At 39.4% G+C, this 25,712-nt stretch overlaps 1 pseudogene; it reads left to right on the forward strand.

Annotated features, from left to right (window-relative positions):
* The first annotated feature begins 8,616 nt into the window (after nt 1–8,616).
* LOC123748634 (proteasomal ubiquitin receptor ADRM1-like) lies at nt 8,617–21,528 on the forward strand (annotated as a pseudogene).
* Nucleotides 21,529–25,712: the final 4,184 nt, after the last annotated feature.

Consider the following 25,712-nt stretch of genomic DNA (forward strand, 5'->3'; position numbering starts at 1 on the left):
AATTGGCATATTTTCGGTATAAAACGTCGTAATTTGAAAATGAAAATAGGCGCAGAGAGTCAGAATTCAGCTCAAAAATCACGCTCAGGAGTCAATTTTCCGATATTTCAGACATTTTGAAAACTGCAGGGGGGTTTGGGCAAAATATGACCCATCGCTGTTTTCAGTAATTGGCTTATTTTCGGTATAGAAAGTCGTAATTTGAAACTGAAAATAGGTGGAAAGAGTCAGAATTCGGCTCAAAAACCACGCTCAGGAGTGAAATTTAAGACATTTCGGACATTTTAAAAACTGCAGGGGGGTTTGGGCAAAATATGACCCATTGCCGTTTTCAGTAATTGGCATTTTTTCGGTATAAAAAGTCGTAATTTGAAACTGAAAATAGGTGCAAAGAGTCAGAATTCGGCTCAAAAATCACGCCCAGGAGTCAAATTTTCGACATTTCAGACATTTTGAAAACTGCAAGGGGGTTTGGGCAAAATATGACCCATCGCCGTTTTCAGTAATTGGCATATTTTCGGTATTAAACGTCGTAATTTGAAACTGAAAATACGTGCAGAGAGTCAGAATTCGGCTCAGAAATCACGCTCAGGAGTCAAATTTCCGACATTTCAGACATTTTAAAAACTGCAGGGGGGTTTGGGCAAAATATGACCCATCGCCGTTTTCAGTAATTGGCAAATTTTCGGTATAAAACGTCGTAATTTGAAAATGAAAATAGGTGCAGAGAGTCAGAATTCGGCTCAAAAATCACGCTCAGGAGTCAATTTTCCGACATTTCAGACATTTTGAAAACTGCAGGGGGGTTTGGGCAAAATATGACCCATCGCTGTTTTCAGTAATTGGCATATTTTCGGTATAGAAAGTCGTAATTTGAAACTGAAAATAGGTGGAAAGAGTCAGAATTCGGCTCAAAAATCACGCTCAGGAGTCAAGTTTAAGACATTTCGGACATTTTAAAAACTGCAGGGGGGTTTGGGCAAAATATGACCCATTGCCGTTTTCAGTAGTTGGCATATTTTCGGTATAAAAAGTCGTAATTTGAAACTGAAAATAGGTGCAGAGAGTCAGAATTCGGCTCAAATATCACGCTCAGGAGTCAAATTTCCGACATTTCAGACATTTTGAACACTGCAGGGGGGTTTGGGCAAAATATGACCTATCGCCGTTTTCAGTAACTAGCATATTTTCGGATAAAAAGTCGTAATTTGAAACTGAAAATAGGTGCAGAGAGTCAGAATTCGGCTCAGAAATCACGCTCAGGATTCAAATTTCCTATCTTTCAGACATTTTGAAAACTGCAGGGGGGATTGGGCAAAATATGACCCATCGCCGTTTACAGTAATTGGCATATTTTCGGTATTAAACGTCGTAATTTGAAACTGAAAATAGGTGCAGAGAGTCAGAATTCGGCTCAGAAATCACGCTCAGGAGTCAAATTTCCGACATTTCAGACATTTTAAAAACTGCAGGGGGGTTTGGGCAAAATATGACCCATCGCCGTTTTCAGTAATTGGCATATTTTCGGTATAAAAAGTTGTAATTTGAAACTGAAAATAGGTGCAGAGAGTCAGAATTCGGCTCAAAAATCACGCTCAGGAGTCAAACTTTCGACATTTCAGACATTTTGAAAACTGCAAGGGGGTTTGGGCAAAATATGACCCATTGCCGTTTTCAGTAATTGACATATTTTCGGTATGAAACGTCGTAATTTGAAAATGAAAATAGATGCAGAGAGTCAGAATTCGGATAAAAAATCACGCTCAGGATTCAAGTTTCCGACATTTCAGACATTTCAAAAACTGCAGGGGGGTTTGGGCAAAATATGACCCATCGCCGTTTTCAGTAATTGGCATATTTTCGGTATGAAACGTCGTAATTTGAAAATGAAAATAGGTGCAGGGAGTCAGAATTCGGTTCAAAAATCACGCTCTGGAGTCAAATTTCCGTCATTTCAGACATTTTGAAAACTGCAGGGGGGTTTGGGCAAAATATGACCCATCGCTGTTTTCAGTAATTGGCATATTTTCGGTATAAAAATTCGTAATTTGAAACTGAAAATAGGTGCAGAGAGTCAGAATTCGGATAAAAAATCAAGCTCAGGAGTCAAATTTCCGACATTTCAGACATTTTAAAAACTGCAGGGGGGTTTGGGCAAAATATGACCCATCGCCGTTTTCAGTAATTGGCATATTTTCGGTATGAAACTTCGTAATTTGAAAATGAAAATAGGTGCAGAGAGTCAGAATTTGGCTCAATAATCACGCTCAGGAGTCAAATTTTCGACATTTCAGACATTTTAAAAACTGCAGGGGGGTTTGGGCAAAATATGACCCATCGCCGTTTTCAGTAATTGGCATATTTTCGGTATAACAAGTCGTAATTTGAAACTGAAAATAGGTGCAGAGAATCAGAATTCGGATAAAAAATCACGCTCAGGATTCAAATTTCCTATATTTCAGACATTTTGAAAACTGCAGGGGGGATTGGGCAAAATATGACCCATCGCCGTTTACAGTAATTGGCATATTTTCGGTATTAAACGTCGTAATTTGAAACTGAAAATAGGTGCAGAGAGTCAGAATTCGGCTCAGAAATCACGCTCAGGAGTCAAATTTCCGACATTTCAGACATTTTAAAAACTGCAGGGGGGTTTGGGCAAAATATGACCCATCGCCGTTTTCAGTAATTGGCATATTTTCGGTATAAAAAGTTGTAATTTGAAACTGAAAATAGGTGCAGAGAGTCAGAATTCGGCTCAAAAATCACGCTCAGGAGTCAAACTTTCGACATTTCAGACATTTTGAAAACTGCAAGGGGGTTTGGGCAAAATATGACCCATTGCCGTTTTCAGTAATTGACATATTTTCGGTATGAAACGTCGTAATTTGAAAATGAAAATAGGTGCAGAGAGTCAGAATTCGGTTCAAAAATCACGCTCAGGAGTCAAATTTCCGTCATTTCAGACATTTTGAAAACTGCAGGGGGGTTTGGGCAAAATATGACCCATCGCCGTTTTCAGTAATTGTTATATTTTCGGTATAAAAATTCGTAATTTGAAACTGAAAATAGGTGCAGAGAGTCAGAATTCGGATAAAAAATCAAGCTCAGGAGTCAAATTTCCGACATTTCAGACATTTCAAAAACTGCAGGGGGGTTTGGGCAAAATATGACCCATCGCCGTTTTCAGTAATTGGCATATTTTCGGTATTAAACGTCGTAATTTGAAAATGAAAATAGGTGCAGAGAGTCAGAATTCGGTTCAAAAATCACGCTCAGGAGTCAAATTTCCGTCATTTCAGACATTTTGAAAACTGCAGGGGGGTTTGGGCAAAATATGACCCATCGCCGTTTTCAGCAATTGGTATATTTTTGGTATAGAAAGTCGTAATTTGAAACTGAAAATAGGTGCAAAGAGTCAGAATTCGGCTCAAAAATCACGCTCAGGAGTGAAATTTAAGACATTTCAGACATTTTAAAAACTGCAGGGGGGTTTGGGCAAAATATGACTTATTGCCGTTTTCAGTAATTGGCATATTTTCGGTATAAAAAGTCGTAATTTGAAACTGAAAATAGGTGCAGAGAGTCAGAATTCGGATAAAAAATCACGCTCAGGAGTTAAATTTCAGACATTTCAGACATTTTGAAAACTGCAGGGGGGTTTGGGCAAAATATGACCCATCGCCGTTTTCAGTAATTGGCCTATTTTCGGTATAAAGAGTCGTAATATGAAACTGAAAATAGGTGCAGAGAGTCAGAATTCGGCTCAAAAATCACGCTCAGGAGTCAAATTTCCGACATTTGAGACATTTTGAAAATTGCAGGGGGGTTTGGGCAAAATATGACCCATTGCCTTTTTCAGTAATTGGCATATTTTCGGTATAAAAATTCGGAATTTCAAACGGCGAATAGGTGCAGAGAGCCAGAATTTGGGTCCAAAATAGGGCTCAGGTATCGAATTTGGGATGTTTGGGATATTTTGAAAACTGTAGGGGGTTTTGGGCAAAATGTGACCCACCGCCGCTCTCAGTAATTGGCATATTTTTGGTATAAAAAGTAGGAACTTCAAACGGCGAATAGGTGCAGAGAGCCAGAATTTGGGTCCAAAATATGGCTCAGGTATCGAATTTGGGATGTTTTGGATATTTTGAAAACTGCAGGGGGGTTTGGGCAAAATGTGGCACTCCGCCGCTTGCAGTAATTGGCAGATTTTTGGTATAAAAATTCGGAATTTCAAACGGCGAATAGGTGCAGAGAGCCAGAATTTGGGTCCAAAATAGGGCTTAGGTATCGAATTTGGGATGTTTGGGATATTTTGAAAACTGCAGGGGGGTTTGGGCAAAATGTGACCCACCGCCGCTTTCAGTAATTGGTATATCCCTTGCCAACAGGTGTCTACTGGAAAAGGGAATAAAACACTGCATAACTTGGGGAAACAATGTATCTACGCTAAGGTTGACAAACATAACAATTAAATAATACAGATAATAGTCAGAAATATTTTTTAGCATGCAATAATATAAATAAAATCCTTATTGAGCAATGAGCAATCCCACCAGCACATGAATTCTAATTTGGGAAAATACACAATCATCTAACCAGAGAATTAACCGAGTATTAGCTAAAATAACCATCTTCTTGAGGTTATCTTGAGATGATTTCGGGGCTTTTTAGTGTCCCTGCGGCCCGGTCCTCGACCAGGCCTCCACCCCCAGGAAGCAGCCCGTGACTGCTGACTAACACCCAGGTACCTATTTTACTGCTAGGTAACAGGGGCATAGGGTGAAAGAAACTCTGCCCATTGTTTCTCGCCGGCGCCTGGGATCGAACCCAGGATCACAGGATCACAAGTCCAGCGTGCTGTCCGCTTGGGCCGACCGACTCCCATTACCAAGGAGTTAGCTTAAAACATGTCTCCTCTCGACCAAAGTTGCCAGCCTCTGCCCAAGCGTCGGATCCCAGGGCAGGCGTCTACCACAATATCAACTAAATATCTACATAAACTATTGTAGAAATTCTACTAACAAAATGTAGTACTAATATTCAAATCATTATTAATCATAAGAGTATATAATAATGTTACATTACTCAATATAATTTACTGGCAAACAATAATAAGAATTAGTCAAGGTTGAACTATACTCACTCGCTTGACATCAAGTTCCCACACTGGCCACATCCAAATATGGTCAACCCGCCACACGGAGAAACCAACATGAAAATACTTGCAAAAGCCTCATACAATATAATGCAACTCAGGCACACAACAGCATGCTACAATATATAACATACAAGAATCTAATATCATCCAACTGGATACTATAATAATTATAGAACAAGGCAATAGTAATATAAGCATCAAGAGTAATGTTAGAATCCTAGTAAGATTCGTAACAGCAGGACTCGGGGTCGAAGGTGTCACTTACTCTACAGGCAGCATAACGGAGCCAAAAACATTGAGCGTTGCCCTGAGACAAGGGGACAGAGCAACCTTCAAACTCTCAAAAAGTGAGTGGGGACCCAGGGGTCTCATCCATTGGACCCCTTTCACCCCTACAGGGCTTCCCAGGGCCCTAAGACTGGTTTTGTTAAGGGTAAGCCCAGCCAGGGTACTGCTAACTGGCACCCAAGTCTACCAAACAAATTTCTAAAACTGAACCCCCGGGACGTGTCCACTCACGGGGGCCAAGCAGGGGAACCACCGAGCCCAGGAGGTCAAGATCCTAATATAACAGGGGGAAGGGGTACAAAAGCAGGCCCCCCCCCCACTAGGTACAAAAGCAGGCCCCCCCCCTAGGTACAAAAGCAAGCCCCCTCCACTAGGTACAAAAGCAGGCCCCCCCACTAGGTACAAAAGCAGGGCCCCCCCCCACTATGTACAAAAAAATGAACAGAAAAACCCCGCAAGAGGACAACGTACCCAGAAGGAACAGAACCGGCCACTGTAATATGTGAAAACTAGCTGCGCAGTACCCTGTGCTCCTACCAGTGCAAAAACTACCAGTTACCCCAAGGTAAAAAGCGAGGAGGAAACCCCCCAGCACTCCCAGGGCGGTCAATTACCGAGCAGCAAAAGACCAACAGAGGTAGTTCCCAAGGTGCCTTGTGGAAGATAACCCCAGTCCCCAAGGGCTGGGGCACTCAGCACTCAGTACAGGGCACTCAGCACTCAGTACAGGGCACTCAGGGAAGGGAACCCTAAGCACATGCAGCCCGAGTACCTGTGAATATTAGATTATTACTCACTGCTCACACGCCACTGTAAGAGCAGTACTGAACACAAGGCATAGCACAACAGAGAGAATCTGGAGCTGGAGCCACTCGACTGAGCCTTATCACATCAGCCGAGAACTGGGGTGTGGATCGCTGGCATGAGGGGTCTGAGGCTCCCCCTTCCCCCTCCCGGGGGTGGGGGGGGGAGCTGAGCAGACAAGTGACACGGCACATGTGACATCATGCTCGTTTTCATTTGGGGAGTTGAGTCCACTCGTTAGTTTCAGTAGAGGTTTTAACCAGAAGAGGGGCTTGTTTTGAGGCACTTGCCTTTCTGGGTGCCTGGCCTGGTCAATGGCAGACATAGAATGCTCCAAATCACATGTGCAGTTCTATAGGCCATTGCTCCTCGTGCCTCTCTGAGGGAGCCAGGTTCTGGCTCGTGGTCCCTGGTAGGCCTAAAACTTCATCCACACTGATGCCAAAGTCTAATAATACTGTATACATATCTGCCTGGATAGCTCTGAGGAGCCTCCGGGCTCTCACCTAGAAAATGACGTTTCATTACATTCAAAGCTGTTTTTTTATTGTTTTGTGTGATGGAACTAAAAAGGAGTTCCCAGAAACCTTGGCAAGATGAGAAGGCTCAACTGTATCTACACTCGAATTGAAAGGGACAACCCTCGTAGCTGAAGGAAGGGATATCCCAAAGCAAAACCCCAACCCTAAACCTGCTACTGGGCCAGGGGCAGGGGGGAAAAAGAGAAGGGCAAACTCCCTGCCCAAAGGAGAAAGAAGGAAAAGGAGGTATGGACAAAATCACCGCCTATTCCATGAGACAAGCATCATTTGCTAGCCCCGGGCCTCAAACCGGGGACACAACCTTGACTGCTGCAATCCTGGAACTAAAGACACCAGCAGTTGCTGCCAGAAGCCCCTCCAAAATTGGCAGAGTAGAGCAACTTGAAGGGAGCATCCCCTTCATGACTCAGTGCCAAAGGTGTCACAGACCCAACAGGTAGCAGTGGAGGCAGACAAACTGAACATTGCCACAAAGCATGGATGGTGCTCAACCCAGAAATTTGCTCGAAGTGAGAGCAGGGATGGTGGGTGGATCACAAGGACCACCAAACCCATAGGGGTTTTCCAGGGCTTGCAGGGTGAATGTTCCCTGCAGGTATGCCCAGGCACTGTTATTGCTATGCTGGTAACTCCTATATAATTGTATAGGTTTCCCTATTAACACCCAATACCACCAGAAAGAGCAAGAGAGAAACCAAAAAGGGGAACATCCATGCCTAGACACTAGGTAAACCTAATAAGTCAGGAATGGCACAAATATACCCCCCTTAGAGGAATGAGGGCACAATGAAAAATAAAGGCCTTAAAAGGACCGAATTACCAATTAAGTACCACTAACTCTCAAGATACCCGACCGTGGAACACAGAAGAATAGCAGACCAAACCAGGTATGGTAATCTGGAAGGCCTACCTCAGTGCGCCCCACCAGCATATAAACACACTCGACCCAAGGAGAGACTGACAGTCCAAGACAATAAGCTTACCATCAGGGCGAGAGCCACCACAAGCATGGAGACCCCTTTAGGGAGTGAACCCTGACCACGCAAGGACAGCACTTAATGAGCGCACATGGAAGGTAGCCCTGGGCACATGTAGCTCCAAGAACACTAAACTCCTGGCTCACGTTGCACAACCATACACAGAAAAAGCCTCGAGGGCAAAACACCACTGAGCTGAAACCAAGACCAGAGTCAGAACAATGAGAGAGGAACTAGGCACATACATATCAGCATTAGAACTGAGGGTGGAGCAGTTGGCTGACACCTGACTGCCTCCCTCCTTCCCCCAAATGTTGAGGGAGGTGGAGGCAAATGAGCTAGCTCAAGTTTCACGAATTTTCAATTGTTTATTTACATTGTTGTTCATTTGGTGGTTTTGAGGCTGTGGTCTATTTTGTTGCATTGACTTTCTGGGTGCCTTGCTTTGGTGGTGGCAAACAGAAATAAGTTGACAAATTTTTTTCATAACTGCCTTTGCTCCCGGCACCTGTGAGGTGGGTCAGGTTCTGTCAATACCAACTCCACAACTGATGGCACCTTGTAGTTGGGCACAATATCAGTATAGTAGTTCAGGGAGCCAAAGGGGCTTTCCCCTGAAAAAAATAGGTTGTGGAAATAATAAGACTCAAATAGTAGTTATATCATCTAAGACTAGCCGGTGTGGAACTGTTCCAGGTCTAAAACAGACTTACTTGTTCATCCACACCTTAATCTCTGAACCATTTAGGTTTAAGGTGTTCCACTCAATACAATAATTTAGTGATGTTTGCAATGCTGGACAGTTCTTAGAATTATGATACTGAGGATATAACAGTTAATGTGTTTCTTTTTTCTCCTGTGCAGGAACGCAATGTGGAAGTGTTATTCTGCTACGAGGCCTATGATGTAGTAGTTCTCATGCAGCTACGGGAATTCACTAACAGGAAAATTGTTTCTGTAGAGAAAGAAAAGCGTCAGGATAAAGAAGCAGTTGATTACGAAGGAAGTAAGAAACTTAACAACTTTTGTATAACTTTTCTAACTGGCTGCTAAGAAGACAGAAAAAACATTATGTTCATGAGTTTTTATTCATTCTTTGGTGAAAATTTTAAAAAAATTCAGATATTACTGCTAATTCCCCTCCTGTTTAAATTTGTATATTAATGTGAAATAACTGGTGTCCCATAATTTTCTGTTCTCGTAAGTTTCCAATTGTCTACATTCATCTACAATCTGGATTAATTAAAATTCCATAATGCCCATTGAATCTTTCCACACAAGTGCATTCAAATCATTAATTTGATTTTTAATACTGCTTTTGTTATTGTATTTTCTGTGAGGAAAATTGTCAGCTCTCTGGAGCTATCACACTGAATAAGTGCCATACTACTAGGTGTCATCAGTTGCAGAGTTCTGTTGGCCTTCTGTGGACTATGAGAAAAAAGTCCACTACGGGCTCACCATAGCCCGTGCTACTTGGAACTTTTTGTTCCAAGGAACGAATCTTATACAACAAAACAACTATGAGCCAGATCCTGCCCCCCCCCTCAGAGAGGAGCAGGGAGCAATGGCCTGTGAACACTTTAAATAAATGTAAAGTTTATCATCTTTTCCAGGCTCCTAGCAAGATAAGCAAATCAAAACAGACTACCGCATGGTTAAAACGAAACCGTAGCCTAAAATTTCCCAAACGAACTCCCCCATAATGAAAACAAAATTTTGTAAAACTAGCCCCCCCCCCTTCTTCACTAGTCTGCCCCCCCCCCTTCTTCACTAGTCTGCCCCCCCCCTTCTTCACTAGTCTACCCCCCCCTTCTTCACTAGTCTGCCCCCCCCCCCTTCTTCACTAGTCTGCCCCCCCCTTCTTCACTAGTCTGCCCCCCCCCCTTCTTCACTAGTCTGCCCCCCCTCCCCCTTCTTCACTAGTCTGCCCCCACCCACCTGCCTGGGTCAGCCAGGGCGTGCAGAGTCTAGTTCTATACTTATGTCCGGGCCTGGTAGTCACTTTGCTCTGGCATCCCGTTTTCTTTGGTGTTTTTGCTTTTGAGGCGGTTTGTTCCTATAGGGATGTGTGCGTGAGCCAGGAGTTTAGTGTACTGGAACTGCATGTGCTCAGGGTTTCCTTCCCTGTGCGCTCTGTAAGTACTAGCCTTGCATGGTGAAGGTTATCTTTCTCTGGGGGCATTCAGTCAACACTCCTTTCAGGGGGGCTTCCTCACTTGTGGTGGTCCTCGCCCATAAGGTAAACCTTTAATCTGTGTTATTAAATAAATTAAATATATTAAAGCCTTTAATAAGTAAATCTGTGACTTTGTTTTTCCTTGGTTTGGGAGTGTTTTGGTTGGTGGGGAGCATTGTGGTCTGTGTGACCAGTTATTTTGTTAAAACAAGCTGTGCCGAAGCTTCTCCCAGGCTACTCATACTCCTACTCTGGGGGGGGGGGGGTATTTTCATACTCATGCATGGTATTTTCATGCAGGAGTGGGATATTTCATACCTGTACGTTTTTAGACTTGGGTTCGACTCCCTCTCAATTTTGCTTTCGGGGTTCCTTTGGGTTTCCCTGGGGGTAGGCATCTTTCTGGAGGTTTCTGTCCTCATGTCTTCCCCTTTGGAGGAGCATGAGGTTCTGTTGTGTGGCCCTATAAAAATAATGTATTGGGAATTGCAAGTCACTCTGCTACTCACATGTGTCTAAGAGTCGTACAGTACCTGTCTATTGATAGGTTAACCTTAATATTTTTGTGATTGCATTATGGCTATTTGTCCAAACATACAGTACTAAATTTATTTATAATTATTGATGGAAGATTCACCCAGTCAATTTCTGATGTTAAGTATTCTTGAAGCGTTTAGTGGTGTATTATTCCATCTGTCTTGCAGTCAAAGATGCTCTGAATTAAAGTGGTTTTTAGCTTGACATATTTGACGAAAGCTCAATTTGTTGTAATCTACAGGCTGGGAAGATGTACACCAAAGGACAGATGGTGTACCCAGACAAGAGGAAGGGTTTGGTGTATCTGTACCAAGCAGATGATTCCCTTATGCATATCTGTTGGAAGGACCGTGGCACTGGAACAGTTGAAGAGGTAGGACATTTACATCAATTGAAAGGCAAGGCAGTTTTATCTTCAGAATATAAATGTTTGGTAACCATTGTAACCATAGTCAAGCAAAAGTATTGTAGGTGGCTAGTCAAACTGCTGAAATAATGCATGAATTTTGATGGACAATCTTATATTAAAAGTGATACATTTGGTAGATCAGTATAAAGTCTACAGGGACAAATCTGACCCAAATTTTATTTGCCAAGCACTTGCATGTATAGATTGTCAAATGTTTAATTATTTATTTTTTTAATTGAAATGTGGCTTGAAAGCATAAATGTTAAAGTAATCTGTTATTTTTCAGGATGTGATTATTTCCCCTGATGACTGTGAATATAAGCGTGTGTCACAGTGCACGACTGGTAGAGTTTATGTACTCAAGTTTAAATCGTCAAGCAGACGACTCTTCTTTTGGATGCAGGTAAAAAAAATAGTGTACTTGTATATGATATTGAATTTGTGGTTGTTGATAAATTGTTATAGAAGGGCAAAATGTATTGGCAAGTAAAGACTAGTAGTTTTAAAGTAGAAATGGTTAAGTACTGTAGTAGGTGTTTACATTTACAGCAAATAACTCGATATAAATGACATGTGGCACATCATGAACTTCCACAATATTTGCGTACTTTAAGGTTTTGCCTTCCATAGGTGGTAAGATTGCTGAACTAACCAATGGTAATTTGTCTAATGTGCCGAGGGCTTCGATGGTGCATTGTGAATTGGTGTTTACAATAATGTGCTGGAAGGTAATGCACCATCTATAACAGATAATAAAACATATATACAGTATAGAGACCATTTTGGTAATCATACCCAAGCAGGTTGTATTATAAATGCAGCATTTTTTTTTTTTTTTTTACTTTAGGAGCCCAAGACGGACAAGGATGATGAGCAGTCTCGCAAAGTGAATGAACTACTCAATAATCCACCAGCTCCAGGGTCACATCGCCCATCTGGTTCAACTGCAAATCCTGCTCTGGGATCGAAATTACCAATTTACGGGATTCTGATATCCAGAATGTGTTTGGGAATATTTCGCAACAACAGCTGATGCAGATCTTGGGAAGTGGAATGTCCAGTTTGGCAACACTGCTTGGTCCAGGGTTAGTTTATTATATAAATATGTATTGAGACAACCTTGTATAAATATTTCTTTAAATAGTTTATTAGCTAGTTTGACAAGATTTTAACCAGTAGTAGTAGTGAACTTAACAGAGTATTGAAAGAAATTTGGCATGTCATTTTTAGTGTAGAAAAGTATAAATATTGTAAAACTAAACACAAATGTGTCAGAAATGCTTTCAGAAAGCAAGTAATTTGAGATTTGGGGAGCATTTTCTATTACGCGTACAGTATTTATGTTGTAATTTAAATGCTTCGTTTGATTGGTTGAGAACAAGGGTTTGGACTGTCAAGTTTTGGTATAGAATTTGCCGAGTACTATAGAGCTGAGTTCATAATGGCAGACATGTTAAAGTAAATAGTGTTGTTTAAATAATGTGTTTGGATATATGTTTTCAAATATGCATTTTGGGCTTGTACTGGTACTTGTACTTTTGATCCTCCCCCTTGTTTTATTTTCATGGAAAAACATCATAAATGTTGAACCCAACTTGAGGATTATTTATAGTTGTTAAATCATAATAATTGGTTGGCAATTTTATTTTCACATATTTGCAGTAGGTCTGGCAGTGGTGGGGGTCGAAGCGGTAGTGGAAGTAGCAGCTCGACTTCTGCCACAACAACAGCTTCCACCACTCCAGCTGCTACCCGACACCTGCACCTACCCCTGCTCAAGGTATAGTAGAACATACAGATGTAAATGTGTTTGTAGACACTATATAGAAATTAGTCTTAAACTTGAAACTCGCCTCAGGCTCGAATCCTGTTCTAAACGTTGGTACATCACTGAGAACAGGGATGGTCTGGCATCTTTCAGGGGGTCAGCATTATATTACTGATAAGTGGTTGGGCCCCCATTCCCTCGCATGTCTTTGTATCCCAGTTCTTGTGCATTAGTTATCCCCACTGTGTGCTTTACAATATATAGTTATAGTGACTTGGTGTGTCTTTGTATTAATGAGCATATCTTACTGTTGTAAGCAAGTAGAAACATTTAGTGAACATGACGTATACAGCGGATAACAACTTGCAAGATTTTTGTAATGTTTAGGTTTTCATGTCTCTTTGGTTTAATATTGTATACTGTTGTTTATCTATAGAAAACCCTTTGGAATTTGATCACCAAGAGACCGAAAACTTTGAGTCTGGTTACACATACCTGAACACTTGAAAAAAAAATTCACTTTACAAATAAAATGGGTGAAGGCACATATGTAATGACATTTTATTACACAATATTTGTATTTTAATAGATACAGTATTGTATTCTGTAGTTTTTGTTATACAACTATTTTATATTTTAATCCTCAAAGTTTTCATACAATAATCTCAAATGCCAGTTGTATTGAATTTTAACCTAAAATGCCAAAGAATACAGGCAAAATGTATGGTTACTAACATTGCAGTTGAGGAAAGTAGGTCAACAGCTACTATTGTTTATGAGTAGGGCCTTCCTCGGTGAGTACCCAAGCCTGGACCAGGGCTCACCCGGACACTTGCAGACTGTCATCTGCATAGTGACAATGTAAATATAATCTTATAATAAACAAATAAGTGACCTTCCTTGAGGATTATCTTGAGATGAATTTCGGGGCTTTAGTGTCCCCTCGGCCCGGTCCTCGCCCAGGCCTCCACCCCCAGGAAGCAGCCCGTGACAGGTGACTAACACCCAGGTACCTATTTTACTGGTAGGTAACAGGGGCATATGGTGAAAGAAACTCTGCCCAATGTTTCTCGCCGGCGCCTGGGATCGAACCCGGGACCACAGGATCACAAGTCCAGTGTGGTGTCCGCTCGGCCGACCGGCTCCCATGCAGACGCTCCTTATGCAGACGCTCATCTGAAAATAGATACACTGCAAGTCTTCGTGTAGATAAAATTAATTTAAAAAAGGAAGCCAAAGAATGTCATTGTGGAATAGCTGAAGGTTTGTTTAGAATATTTCCAATTGTTGGGTAAATCCCACCAAGGGACAGAGTCTTTCATTAGGGGATTATTATTGTTGTTGAGAAAAGTTAGTTATTTATGTATATAATTTTTCAGATTCTGCTAGAGGTGGGAGCAATAGCCGGGAAAGTAATAGTACCACTCCTGGCAGTGGCAGTGTTGTGCCGATTCAGTTGTCAGATTTACAGAATATCCTTTCTGGGATCTCTGTTCCACCGGATGTGTCAGGTTCACCCAGGGTTGCAGGTAAGACAAGTTGCTAGTACTTGTATGAGGGGTGTTTGGTGAGAAATGACGCAAGGTCTTCCGTTTTGAAAGGAAATTAATTCCTAGCATCAAGGTTCTTTAAGGAGATGGTTTGTGAACTGGTAGGGTCACTAGGTATATTAGGAAAGTAATGTTGTGAATTTATCATAAAATTAGAAGTACATTAAAGTGGAAAGATAGGTTGCAAGAAGAACATTGTGATTTTTATACCAGTAGGGCATAGGTCTGGCTCAGATACTGTAGGCCAAAAGATATTGTTTTTGAAGTATTGGCTAAAGTTTTATCACACATATTGTAACAAGGTTAAGGGCAAAATTGAGGAGGATGGGAAATTGACAACATTCTGTACAGTATTATCTTTCGTGCTGTACCTTATATTTTCAGTCTTTTCCACACAAGTAATCTTCAACTATCATTGTAGAAAAGCATTTGAAAGATGTATCCCCAATATTGTTTTAAAGTTCTGTCCTGTTATTTTGTAAATAGTTTTAAGTTATAATTTTTATAGACATTACCTGGTATGCTTAAGAAGGAAATTATCACTTGCCGCTTTTCCTTATCTTTAAAAGAGGTGTCGTGCCCTTTTACAGGTTTTAGTGAGTAATATATATCATAGGCGGTCACACATTTAATTGATACCCATTGTAAGAATTTAGTATTATTCATTACCACTCCGATAAATGTACCATAAATATTGATTGTTAGTTGTATTTGTAAATCTTTGTTTTTCCAAAAGTGGATCTGAGTTCGGCCATGACTGCAGAAGCTCTTCAGCCGATCTTGACCAATGAAGATTTTGTTAATCAACTTCGTCCTTATCTTCCTGCAACGTCTGATGAGTTACCTCCTACTGAACAACTCCGAGGAACAGTCACTTCTCCTCAGTTCCAGCAGGTACAATATGCTTGTCTGGGTTTAATATGTAGTACGTATATTAATTTAATACAGACACACCTCGGCTTATGAATGCCCCTCTTTACGAACTTTTTAGGTTACGAGCCCAATTTCTTTGTGAAATCTGAATCGGATAACAAGCTTTGCCTCGGGTAACGAAGTTTGTTGGTACGCGTATGGCCGACCTAGCGCATGGTGGCACAGCCACTGCGCCTCGGTTTACCGGTGCCATCATGCTTGAATTCTTTGTAAAGAATTTCAGTATTTGTTGGGTTTTGGGGTTTTTGAACATAAGTTGTTGTTATATATCTTGCCATGGGTACCAAGAAAGTCTGTGGTAAGGTTCAACCTAAGAAAATAGTTGAGTTGAGACAGTAGAGGATGTCCCTTCCTCATTAAGAAAATGTGTGATGTATGGGAAGAACTGCAAAATTTTGTTGAAAAAACTCGCTCAGATAAAGCTGTAACAGGCCATTGCATTGACCTTTTAAATGACAATGTGATGTCTCACTACAGACAAGTGTTAAAATATTGGGAAAAACAAGTGTCTTTAGACAGATTCTTAGCAAGACAAGCAAGCAGTGAGCCACAGCCAGGTCCTAGTGGTACAGTACTCTTGCAAAACAGAGTACCCAAGTCATCACTTCCTGATGTTATAGTGGAAAGGGACTTTCCCCCCCCCCCCCCTTTCCAAACAGCAACACCTCTCTTCCCCCCCCCCCCTTCTTCACCATCTTCCATACACCAACAAGTCATCAGTAAAGGTAAGCAATAACTTGTACATACTCTAGTACTCAAGATTTGGGTGAATTAAGTATAAAATTGACTTTGAAGTTAATATTTTTGGGCGTGTGGAACGGATTAATGAAATTTACATTATTTCTTATGGGGAAATTCGCTTTGGTTTTCAAATTTTCGGCTTACGAACCGTCTGTGGGAAAGGATTAAACTCTTAAATGGAGGTACCACTGTAATTGTATTATATATATAGTTAAAATTATGTACTTAAGGGCACCTAGCCTCTTAACTTAATGGATATACAGTACATAATTTGTATTCCCATGCATATACAGTACTCGTGTATGCATGTATACACCCATAATTTATATGGCTTGAGGCAACTTTCTTGGCAAGATCAAACTTCGTAGCGTCATTGTTGGTCGTGAGCCACGGATCCATGAAAACCCGGCTGATCTGTGACATTTTGAAACTAGTAATCTTATTTTGGAAGCTTTTGTTCCTACAAAGGTTAAAGAACGTGTACACTCTGCCTTGATGTAACATAAACCTTGACGGTTTATTTTACCTAAAGAATTTATATAATGCCCTTCCACTTTGTATATATAACTACAGCAAAGGACTATAACATCTTGAATATACCAAGGCTGGGCTTGGAGTAGAAGAAATCCTGAAACTCTCTGCTGGTACATGTTTGGTGGTGGTCGTGGCAGGTTGGGTTTGGACACCAAAATGCAAATGCACAGTTAAATGCTTTCAATACTTGTACGTAGTGTGAGTTTGCCCTAGGGGTGAATTGTGTTTACATACTGGTTGGACAGTACAAAAATTAAATGTGCAGTTCAAGGGTCAAGATAGATAATCTTCATGTAATAGGTTTTATCAGAGTCCATCAGGTGCTAGATGTCTAGTCTTTCAAGTTGCCAATAATGCTAAATGAAAGGAAACGTGTATAACACGAAAGTTCTGTACTAGAAAGAGATACTAAAGTAATGATAAAAAATATGTAGTATGGTTATTTTATCACCAAGCTGACATGGTCAACAAAGATAACCTGGTGGTGAACATAAACCATCTAAGAAGTGTTTGCAAGGTGCCAAGAATACAGTAGTTCTGTAATTGGATATCTAAGGGTGCTAAGGTGAAATAATTAACATGTTGACTTATACAAATCATTGTTCTAGAGTTAATGTACATGTTAGTGACATAAGGATGTGTGGAATGTTATTTACATTTGCAAATATTGTATAATATTGATGTATACCTGAACATGAGTAAGAACTACAGAATGTTAATTTAAATTTAATCAATATTGTTTCCAAAAGGGCTAAATGTTGTGTTATTGAAGGGAGTCATCCAATTTTTAAAGAGTTTGATCATTCATTTTTCCCAAGTTTTGGGCAACTTCACTGTGAAATTGATGTGCTACCATTTGGTATGATGGACAACTAGTAGGAGAACCGGTGTATAGATTGTTTCCATCAATAGATTGGTTCTCATTTATAGTATTTATGAGGATGCAGCTCTTAAGAGTTTGTCAAAGGTGGGACCATGAGTGAATGGGGCTATTTGACTTTCCCATGGGTGAAAATTGTAGTTTTAACACAATATTTTCTGTGATATCTTAACCTTGTTCCATTTAACACTTTAGGAGATAATGTTTCAGAATACAATTATCGCACTGAGGTCTACTGAATGATGATCAGAATTAGGAAATACTTATTTGTGGAGATTTATGTATATTAATAATCACAATATGCAATTTCATATGAAACATTTTTTTGAGGGATCCATGATAGGCAGGTTCAAAGTTGGAAGGTGTCACTCGAAAGGTCATTATTGTTCATATAAAAGTATGTACAGTATGTACTGTATTAAGTTGTTAATGGTATTTTCAGGCTGTGAGTTTTTTCAGCAGTGCCCTTCAGTCTGGGCAGTTAGGCCCTCTCATTAACCAGTTTGGTCTTGGAGAGGATGCTGTTTTGGCTGCCTCGTCATGTGATATGGAAGCATTTATTAAGGTTGGTTGCATACATTGTGTTCAGTAACCCTTGGCCTCTTACTAAGACTGTTCCTCTATATATGTATATAATGTCTTAAGAAAAATATAAGTAGAGCAATATTTTATTTTGGACTGGGACATTTACAAAAGTGTGTTTGGAAGCAAATGTTGTTTATAAGCATTTTAATTGTTTAAAATATAACGGATAGATTCGAGTCATTAGTATGAAAACTTTATATGGGAGAAGAAATTTAATGAGAATGTAAAGTTTAAAAGGAAAACTGTGAAGGTGGAATTTCTGTTGGGGGGAACATATTTTTGTTAAACATAAAGCACTAGTATCCTCGGATTTAGTAGTTGTCACCACGTGGGGTAGTAATGTAGAGCGGACACATGTAGTCAGTACGTTTCGCAGGAATTGTATGTGCTAGTTTCGATGAAAAGTTGCCATTATATTTGTCTGAACCTGTATATAGATACCCATCTCCTTCTTTGCATGTCTTGGTATTTACCGAGTCTCTATAACCAGGTCTGGGAGTCATCGGTCCCTGAGGGTTCGGTGCCATTATACTCCCTATTCGGAAACCGGGGTCTCTTTGGACCCCCCCCCCCTAAGAACTTCCGCTCTATTGCCCTCACAAGTTGTCTGCAAACTGTTTGAATGAATAGTCAGTGTTCGTCTGGTGTGGTTCTTGAAACACTTTCACCAACTTTCCCCCTTCTCAATTTGGTTTTCGCAAGTGCCGCAGCACGACTGATGTCCTGGTGAACTTAAGGTTTATATTTGTACTGCTTTTGCTGCAAAGACCTCTGTTGTTGCTGTCCTTTTTGCAACCCGTTCTCGCAAATTTAATAAGTCAATATTGACTTATTAGTTGCGTGCATAGGTGACATACTAAACATAATAGTTTCCCTTGAAAAGCTTCATAGAAAACACCGACCTTACCTAACCAACTTAGTATGTTAAAATAAGCATCTTATAGCTTCGTAATTACAATTGTTACTTAACCTATTATAGGTATAGGTTAGGTAATAATTGTAATTACGAAGCAATAAGATGCTTATCTTAACATACTAAGTAGGTTAGGTAAGGTCGGTGTTTTCTATGAAGCTTTTCAAGGGAAACTATTATGTTAAGTATGTCACCTATGCACATATTTATTAAGTCAATATTGACTTATTAAATTTGCGAGAACGGGTTGCCTTTTTGACCTGGAAAAGGCTTATGACACCACCTGGAGATACATTGTTTTGCAACTTCGTTCTTTTGGCCTTCGTGGTAATCTCCCTCTGTTCCTCCAAAGCTTCCTGTCTCTCGTCGTTCCTTTAGAGTGAGGTTTGGTGCCAGTCTCTCTGCCTCTTTTTGGCAATACGAAGGTGTATCCCAAAGTAAAGTAGTGTTCTGAGCACTACTCTTTTTCTTGTTACCCTCAATGGTCTTCTTTCCTCTCTTCCTTCTGGCGTCTTCTGTGCTCTCTTCCTTCTGGCGTCTTCTGTGCTCTCTATGTTAATGATCTTGCCCTCTGCTGTCAATGTTATGATTCACCCTCCTTCACTGGCGGTTTCAACTTGCGATTGATGACATGCCGTCTTTGGCCACCAATCATGGCTTTTAAGTTTTCTGCAACTAAGACTTGTGCTATGACTTTTACTTGGAAGCGTGTCGTTCTTCGTCCTTCTTTGTCGCGTTATGGTCATTCCCTTGTGTGGAAAGATTTCGCAAAGGTTTTTGGGTTAATTTTTGACACTCGTTTGTCTAGGTCACTCCATATGTTACCTTCGAGTTGAATGCTCTAAGGCCCTTAACCTACTTAAGGTTTTGTCCCATACTTCTTGGGGAGCGGATAAGCGCACGTTCCTCTTTACATTCCTCTCTTGTACTGTCTAAACTCGATTATGGTTGCCCTGCTTGCTACTTGTCTGCTTCTCCTCATACTCTTTGCCGTCTTGATGTTTTGTACCATACTGAGTTGCGCCTTGGCTTTGGTGCCTTTCGTTCGACTCCTACCCTCGGCTTGTATGTTGACACTGGCTTCCTATCTCTCCAGGACCGCTGCAATTGCTACTGTGTTCGCTACCTTGCGCAGTCCTTATAATACCCTCACTCTTGCCTATGTCGTGGTTTGACTTTTACTCTTCTTGTAGCTCCTGTTCCCCTTCATCCACCTCGGTCTTTCTGGTCGGTTGTCTCGCCTGCAAAAATCTCTTTCGGTTAGTATTACCAATATTTCTCCTATTATTGCATTTTTGCGCTCCTGTGGAGGGTTTCCCTTGCTAAATTTTGTAAATCCCTGAGCCACATTACTAAAACTTTTACCCCTCCTACAGTTCTGAAATGCCCTATCCTTGAACACTTTTCTTCACACTCCCGCTCCATTTCCATCCTCACTGATGGGTCTAAGTTTGCAGACGGTGTAGGCCATCACATAACTGTTGTTATTTCCTGACCACACTTATATATGTGTCGGCTGCTCTGGAGACTTGGCTGGCATCTTCACGGCAGAACTTTATGCCATTCTCTATGCTCTGCTTTCCGACTGTCCCTTGCAGTCAGTTGTCCCTCGATAGAATTGTTGGTGAATTGGATACATTTGATATTGTTCGCCTTATGCGTTTCTGTTCTCATATTGGCATCGTTGGTGATATTTAGCACCCTCTGATTATTCCGCACCTTTGATAGTGCTACATAGCCTTCCCGGTTTGGTGCCTCCTTTTGATAATTTATTGATAATTACTTGCTCTATATAGATGCACATCAAAATGTAGGTTGTTACCTGATATCATAGGATACTGTGCTATCAGCGGGAAGGATGTTACTTGAGTCATGGTGACCTGACCACATGTTGCTAGGATATTTCCAGGTGTTTGGTTAGTACCAACAAACTAAATGGTGGCGTATCGCCCACACTATACAATAGAATACAGTAATAAGCTTTTGTCATCTCATCACATAACTAGACAATTGATACTTTGCCTCATAGTTGTGAATTTCCAATATGGATACATACTGACAGTAAAATATTTTTGATAATAAACAGAACAGATTTTTTGAATGTTTAAATAATGACCAAGTGTTTGGACAAGTATCCCTAGCTTTAAAAGTAGAATAAAAAAACAATAGGATGTTGATAGTGTTTAGTTGTCGATTTAGTGTAGTTCATTGCCTGTAAATACAACTAGGACAGTAGAGCAGACATATTTAGTATTGTATTTGGGGTGTCAAGAAACCAGTCATGGTACTATTTAATCGATCATTCATAGATTTTATTTCTTACTTTCAGGCCTTGGGAAAGAAGAAAGGTAAAGAGGAAGGCAGTAAGAAGGAAGAAGAGAAGGAGGTTTCTGATAAAACCAAGGATCAAGATAAGGATGATGATGATGCCATGTCTGTTGACTAAGTGGTGTCCATGGATATGTTTGCCTTCAATTTTATATCTTGTTTTACCATTGGATACTTATGCATAGATTTGTAAAGGGACCTATGACCTCAATGTGGAATTGCATGTCAAAGGTATTCCTTTAATATTTATCAGTTAGGAGATAGTGATATGTGCCATTATTACAGGAGTGTACTGTCAGCATCACATTTTCAATATTGTATTAGTTGATTTGTAATGTACAAGTTGGGATTTTTTAATGTAGTTTTGATAAGTCTGAAACAGCAGACTAATAGAACTCATTAAATAATATACGCAAACATAGTAGTGTTAATAACCTTTAGTAATCTTCAACAGTTGTGTGCACAGTAATAAGTGTATGGTTTGATACTTTGAGTTACGACCAAGATTGCAATACATAGTTTTATGTTTTGGATATTTACATGGACTGTAGGCATTCATTTGTAGTGAAATCTACTGGCATATTGTTCAGTAAATATTTTTTAAAATACATAAATAAATAAAATATAAATAAAATATTAGATTATATCTAGAACATTATATATATTTTAGATGCATATCTAGGATGCATCTTCATTATCCGATATACATATTCAGATTATATATTATATATAGATAATCTATAATATATATATAGAATAATTATAGGATATGTAGGATATTTATTATATCTATATAGTTAGGATAATTATTGTAGATGAATAATTATCCTAGCTGTATACCTGTGTGTGTGTGTAATATATATAATATAAATAAATGAAAACTGGCACCATCATGACCGGACAGGAGGAGTGATAGCCGAAGCTATTTGAACCACTTCCTCGCCGGCACTCTGATGGTAATCTTGGGCCTAGCATTTTATGAAATCGGCTCATTCTTTGGGGCACACGTGAGGAACACAAATGCGAACAAGCGTGAATGGTCCGTAGGACTATATGCAATTGAAATACTCGGTTGCATATAGTCCTGGGCCCAGGTAACATGTCCTGGGCTGACATTGGGAAGAGGGTCGTGGCTGGACACTACCTCGTGACTGTTCCTGGACCTAGTCTGGCATGTGTCGCTTTGGGTGGGCGGCTGGAGCCGGTTGTGTGGACTTGGAGTTGAGATGTGAGCACCAAGCGTCTTGCAGGTTGTGGATTTTTGCGTATTTTGCTGTCTGAAGAGAAGATAGACCCCAAGGAAAGTGGTAGAAGTTAAGTTCAGCTAACGTAGAAATGCCCTAGGGAAAAGAAATAATCGGTATTCTAGAATATTAAATGATATTTAATAAAATATAGAATAATGTGAAGCAATAAATGTAGAATAATGAATAATAATAATATTTTAGAATATTGAATAATAATCAATATTATTCAATAATATTTAATAATCAATAATATTGATCCATATTTAATATTTTATAATATTGAATATTATTCAATATAATTTCATAATGAATATTATTGGATATTATTGACTAATATTTGATGTTATTGAATAATATTTGATGATATTGAATAATAATGAATAATATTCGATAGTAATGAAAAAATATATATAATTGATATTGAATAATAGAGTAAATACTAATAAATAATAATAATCAATATTATTGAATAATATTAATAATGACTAATACTGTACATTATTCAATACTACTGAATAATAATATTTATGAAGAGTATCACTATTGAAAAATAGTCTTCAATACTAGGAGTACTGTACCTCTGAACGGGTTGCTGAGGCACAGCAACCTTCATTGTCGCCCAATCTTCCCCACCATTCCCCCCCTCACCCGTGTCCTCGGCCTCCCAACCATTCCCCATTCCCTCGTCCTATGCGTTCCGAAATGGTCTGATGTTCTCATCAGAAAAATTGGAACCTAAAGTGATCTGATGTTCCCATCAGTGAAATATAAGAATTGCAGTTAAAAAAAAGGATTGAAAATATGAAAAAATGAATTATAATAATGAAATGATTGGTATGGTAAACGACACGGCTCAATTCCAATGCAATGTACACAAAATAATGGAACCCAAATGCAAATAAATAAGAATGTATGAAAAATCAAATTATCATTGCAATCAAAAACATTGAAATTTAATTGTAACATATTTAGTATAACGTGTGTTGCTTTGACATGCAACAGATGGTGGTGTATTGAAGAAAAACATAGTTTTACCTGTCACAGGTGTGGCAGGTATATAGAAGGTACAGAAAAAAGATGGGCCTATTCAAAGGCAACGTTGTGTCCAAAAATCCAGGCAATGGGTAAAGAACTTAAGTTGAATAGCGGTTATGGACAAACGAACATTTCCATTCATATAGATTGAACAATAATATGAAATATTGAAGGAAATAGTAAGATTTGCAATAGTATTGTTAGGTAATTTGTAGTAGTATGTTTAGGGGATTCCTATTGGGATTTATAGTGAGAATCCTAGTAAGATTTATAGGTGATTTATAGTAGGAATCATAATAGTTTTTCTATTATGATTTGTAGTATGATTTGTAGAGATTTGTAGTAGGATTTATAGATATTTATAGTAGGATTTCTAGGGGATTCTTAGTAGGAATGCAAGTAGTATTTGTAGATGAATTCTAGTTGGATTTGTAGTGGAATCCTAGTAGGATTTTTCTTGGAATCATAGTCGGATTTTTAGTAGGATTGCTTGTAGGATTTCTAGTAGGATTTGTAGTAAAATGTATAGTTGATTTTTGAGTAGGATTTTTAGGGTATTCCTAGTAGGATTTCTATGGTAATTTCTAGTAGGATTTGTAAGGTAGTTTCTAGTATGATTTGTATTAGGATTTGTTTGGGAATTTTTAGTAGGATTTTTAGGGGAATTTCTAGTAGAAAATCTTGCACTGTACTTGTATGTACAATAAAGTACAATACTTTGTATTGTACTTCACTTTCCTTTAATGTATTGTACTGTACTGCTCTGCACTATGCTGTACTATACTTTACTGTTCTGTAATGTAATGCACCCTGTACTGTATTGTATCCTGTACTGTAGCCTCTACTGCACTGTCCTATAGTGTATTGTACTATACTGTATTGAACGGTAGTGTACTGTATTGTAGGGTAGTGGAGTATAATGTTTTGTACTGCATTGTACCTTGTACTTGACGGTAGTGTATCTAACGTTACCTAGCTGACCGTAGCCTAGTGCAGTGTAGCGTAGCTTGCTTACCTTAGCTTAACATAGCATAATATAGCGCCATTGTCTAAAAACACGACTTACAAGCGTTCAAATGATTAAAGTGTAACGCACAAGATCTTTATTAATCAAAATGACTGATGACTTTGCATAAATGTGTAAAATACTATTTGATTGCATGTGAATGTTTAAATATTCGTTATTACTAGTGGCAGTGTGCATGTATGGCTTAAAACACGTATATAAATATACATTGTTGTTGTTTAGAGAAGAAAATGAACGGTTGGAAAGGTAATAATGCAAAAACAATGGTCGTTAGTGATACTAGCGTCAGTTGCCATACACCGCCATTGCAGCAATCTCCTCCCTACCCATCTCACGTGAAAATTGTGCTTATTACGCGTTGTTACATTCAAGAAACAGTTATTTAAGTAGAAAAAATTATAATGGTGATGCCGTTTGTACATTTGAAAGACAAGTAACGAACTGTGAGTGTACTGTTGTGTCCTATACTGTACTGCTCTGTAGTGCATTGTACTTACTGTTTTGTAGTGCACTGTACCGTACTGTATTATACTGTACTGCACTGCATTATAGTGTACTATTCTGTACCATATTGTACTGTACCATACTGTAGTGTACGGTACTGTCCTTTTGTGTAGTATACAGTAGTGTACTGGACTGGCGTGTACGGTTCTTTACTGCATTGTACGGTACTGTACTGTACGTTGTAGTGTACTGTACAGTTATGTAGGGTACTGTACTCCACTTTACTGTAGTGTACTGTACTATACGGTACTGTACTGTTGTCTATTGTAGTGTAGAGTACTGTGCCCTTGGGTGTTCTGTATCATACGGTACTGTAGTGTATTGTAATGTCTAGTACTGTACTGTATTGTACCGTACGTAACTGTACTGTACAGTACTGTAATGTATAGTACTTCAATGTATCGTACCGTACGGAAGTGTACTGTGCTATACTATACTGTACTGTGTTGTACTGTAGTTACATGTTGAATAAGTATTTGTAATATTTAATCATTATAATACTACTTATTTAATAATAATATGTAATCCAAAGTCATGATTTGTGAGTGTAAAGTCGAACAATGTTTCTCATACATTGGGTATACATTTGGGTGTCTATATTTCAGTTTCACAAAAAAATTGTCATGAATTAGTAGAGTATCCAATTAGGTGGAGCCGACCAATGAGAGTAGAGCTTGCGAGAATGTGACGTCAAGTGAAAAATCGAAACGTGATTGGCTGTTGAGTCGACTTGGTGGGTGAGGCTCGACGGAACGTTATTTTGGCCCCAG

This window comes from Procambarus clarkii, chromosome 59, assembly GCF_040958095.1.
Source record: "Procambarus clarkii isolate CNS0578487 chromosome 59, FALCON_Pclarkii_2.0, whole genome shotgun sequence".
NCBI classification, from domain to species: Eukaryota; Metazoa; Arthropoda; class Malacostraca; order Decapoda; family Cambaridae; genus Procambarus; species Procambarus clarkii.